This window comes from Rhea pennata, chromosome 8, assembly GCF_028389875.1.
Source record: "Rhea pennata isolate bPtePen1 chromosome 8, bPtePen1.pri, whole genome shotgun sequence".
Taxonomy (NCBI): Eukaryota; Metazoa; Chordata; class Aves; order Rheiformes; family Rheidae; genus Rhea; species Rhea pennata.
In genome coordinates, this window is record NC_084670.1 from 37647162 (window position 1) to 37651136 (window position 3975).

General features: G+C 49.5%; 1 pseudogene; it reads right to left on the bottom strand.

Annotated features, from left to right (window-relative positions):
• Window positions 1-376: 376 nt before the first annotated feature.
• Window positions 377-1312, bottom strand: LOC134143759 (olfactory receptor 14A16-like; annotated as a pseudogene).
• Between the last annotated feature and the right edge of the window lie 2663 nt (window positions 1313-3975).

The following is a 3975-nucleotide window of genomic DNA, read 5'->3' on the forward strand; positions in this document are numbered from 1 at the left end:
AGCACTCCCTGAAAAGTGTGTGTAACTAAAGAAAGAGAAAGGGAGAAGGTGTGCTACCTTTGTGGATCTACCACCTAGCACCCATCTCTGTGCAGAAATGAAATAAACAAGTATCTCGACCCAGTGTTGCTTGCACACCGGGTAACAGCACCCAGTTTTGGGACAACACCTCCATCAGTGCTGATGAAGAGAGAAGCCGGGCTTCCTGCTTTAACATAATCTCTAGGTCCAATTCAAATGAGAGATTTCTGGGGAGATGGAGTATGAACTGAATTTTTTGTTTGTTTTTAACATGGATGCAAAAGAGACAAGAAAGAAATGCACAACACACAGCCTTGATTCTAGACATCCTAGTGAGTGAATGCACATGGGACAGTTATTGGTGCTGACGTTGTACCCATTGGATGAGTTTCCTCAGTGCATCCTTGAGCTCCTTGTTCCTCATGCTGTAGATGAGGGGGTTCACTGTTGGAGGCACCACCACGTACAGAACAGCCACCACCAGATCCAGAGCTGGGGAGGAGAGGGAGAGTGGCTTCAAGTGAGCAAAAAATATTGTGCTGACAAACAGGGAGACCACAGCCAGGTGCGGGAGGCACATGGAAAAAGCTTTGTGCTGGCCCTGCTCAGAGGGCATCCTCAGCACAGCAGTGAAGACCTGCATGTAGGACACCACGATGAAAACAAAACACCCTCAGCCTAAACAGGCAGTAATCACGATAAGCCCAACTTCTGTAAGGTAGGAGTCTGAGCAGGAGAGCCTGAGGATCTGAGGGATCTCACAGAAGAACTGGTCCACTGTGTTGCCTTGGCAGAGAGGTATGGAAAATGTGTTGGCAGTGTGCAGGGCTGCACTGAGAAAACCACTGGCCCAGGCAGCTGCTGCCGTTTTGACACAGGCTCTGCTGCCCATGATTATGTTGTAGTGCAGGGGTTTGCAAATGGCAACATAGCGGTCATAGGCCATGACTGTGAGAAGAGAATACTCTGTTGAACATAAGAAAATAAAGAAAAAGACTTGAGCAGCACATCCCAAGTAGGAAATGTCTCTGGTGTCCCACAGGGAATTGACCATGGATTTGGGGACAGTGGTGGAGATGGTGCCAAGGTCCAGAACGGAGAGGTTGAGGAGGAAGAAGTACATGGGGGTGTGCAGGTGGTGGTCACAGGTTACTGCTGTGATGATGAGGCCGTTGCCCAGGAGGGCAGCCAGGTAGGTGCCCAGGAAGAGTGAGAAGTGCAAGAGCTGCAGCTCTCGTGTGTCTGTAAATGCCAGAAGGAGGAACTCGTTGAAGGAGCTGCTGTTGTACATCAGCTCCTACTGGGCATTGGGGGGGCTGTCCAAGGAGGAAAAGACAGGGACAAGTTAGGAGAGACTTAAAAAAAAAACAAAACAAATAAAAAGAAGTTAATAAATATTTACATTTGTTATTAAAAATCTAACATTGCATCTCTATTTGTGAGTAGCTCTGACACTCAGTTTCTGTCAAATGAAATCCACTCTTCTTGTGTCACGGCTTTTCAGCATCTTCACATCACTTCTCAAGAATGATGGTTACAGAAATGAGTTTCAGGGATTTTCTTAATATTGTTTATTTTCTTTGAGATGCCCCTGTCACCCCTGAGGAGTGCTCCTTAAGAGCAGAAATCCTCGGCATTTCCACTGTGAGTCCTGAGAGGAAAGCATCCACTGGCACTTGGTGCCGAGAGGGGACATCTCGCCTGTCTGTTAGTCTCATTCCCTGCCCTCCTGTGCTCCTGCCCATTTGAGCTGGAGGATGATGTTACTCTAAAAAGTAGCCAGCCCCTGCTGAGAGCAGAGGAGTCCTGTTTCAAAGTGCAGGTTTCCAAATTTTCCTCCCTTTCTCCAGGCACCTGAGGGAGCTCTCCACACTCCCCTTCTAGCCAAGGACAAACAAGGCTCTTTTCAGCTGCTCATTTGCAGCCTCCCACCACCATCTCCATACTGCCAGCATCTCTGCACCTTCTGCATGGGGCTCTCAGATATCACAGCAATGATATGAGACAGAAGAGCCTTTCTATAGGGCAGCTTGTAGCCTGGCAGGACACTATAAGGAAACAGTCAAATGACTCTTAGGACTGGAGATGGGCTCTCCTTAAGGGAGAGTCAGTTCATTTTCCAACCCCACAGACTCCTTTTTCTGGAGCTCCACAGATTAGCAGGGGCCTGGGGACACCTCACTCCCAAGCAGACCCCTCTGTTCCTGACTTGCAGCATCATCGTTTAAACTGCAGCTGAAAATTCCCAACCCCAGAAAGCCCAAAAGCAAGAACAGGACCATCATGGAGGGGAAACAAGGAGCAACAACATGATCCTGCTGCCAAGGGAGGCAAGGGGAGAGAGGCAGATGGGAAGGCAGGCAAGGCTTCACCTTGCCTGGCTGGGCATGCCACCTCACTGACGGCAACATGGCAGGGCAGTGGATCTCCACCCCTTTGTGGGGCAGCATGAAATGGGCTTGTGGCAGAAGAGAGATACCCCTCTCATCTGCCAGAGGTCTGGTTGCAGAGGAGGGGGCTTATACCCTGGACCCCATGGCTGTCAGGGCAGAGGCTCTTCTGGGAGGGAGGGGAGACATTGGAGGCTTGCTCAGAGAAAGGTGTCTGCATCAGAGGGACATATCATGACTTGCCAAAATCCATCCTCCCATGATGATTCTGTTTGCAGTTCCCTCTCATTGGCTGCTCATCTCTACTGCCTGCAGCTGTTACTGCCACCTCAAGCTCCCTCTGACCCAAAATTTTTTACCTGTCAGTGCTCACAGACCCTGTCCCACCCTGTTCTGACTTGCAGAAACCTCCCAGGATGGGACACTCACCAAGGGAATCTCTGTGCAAGCAGGTCTTAAGGAGTAGGTTACAAAAGCTCTGATAAGTCCATAGAGTTACTGCTGGTGCTGCTGTAGCGGGAAGTGGAGTTGAAGGGGTTTGATGATCTTTCTCATAGACCTGTTGATCTCTGAAAGATTTGTGAATCCCAGTTCATTGCCAAAAGAGAAAGACTTTCCCCTTTTCTTCCTCTCAAAATTAGGAAACTGAAAGCCCTGGAAGGAAACCTCCTTCCTTTTTTTTTTTTTTTCACTTTCGTCTGCAGTGCAGGGACACTACTCTGAATCACAGCCCTGGGCACACCTGGGTGCATATCCCAGCTTCACAGCCCTGCAGCTATCCTTCGGAGAAAGCAGCAGCATGCCCTGTCCCTGTGGCAGTGTGGCAGGGGATGTCTGCTCTGAAGCATCCCACCCTCCTCTAAAAAGCAGAGTGATCCTTAAAAAAATCTGTAAGTTAAGGGATGCAATGGGTTTAGAAGGCCCTTCCAGGAACCTCCGTAGCATTGCCCTGCAGCCAGAGACTTACTGTGTCAAGGGTTGGGAAGATTTCTTCTGCAAGGAGCTCTCCTCCATCCTCCCACTCCACACGGCCAGTCACTTCTCTCTGTCATGTCTCGTCTCATCTCATGTCATCATCAGCAGGCAGTACCCGGAGCCCTACTGCTCTTTGCAGAGGATCTAATCCTGCACAGAGTTGTCTCTGGGCAGTGCTGCCAGGTTGCCATGAGCTACCTCCATCCCCACCCAGGAAGAGAGGCCCAGCTGAAGGCATGATTTTCTCTGTCCCTTGGGCTCCCTCCTCCAGGGAAATGTTCACAGAGGTAAAGCAAAATAATCACCTTTGGTCCCTCTCTAAACAACACAGAGAGACCAGTTACAGCTTTGTCAGTTGTTTCATCAGAGGATGGTTATCTACAAGAGGTGGAAACATTCCACCCTGGATATCAATATTCCCATGTCTTAATTAGGCAGGACATCTTGGTCTCATGTCTAGGACAGGACAGCCCTTTGACATGAGCATTGACATGCCTCAGGTTTTCATTCAGATGACACAATCTGGGCATTGCATGCCCATTTAGAAGGCCCTGGGCTGCAGCAGAATTCAGCTCCCTACTGTAAACTG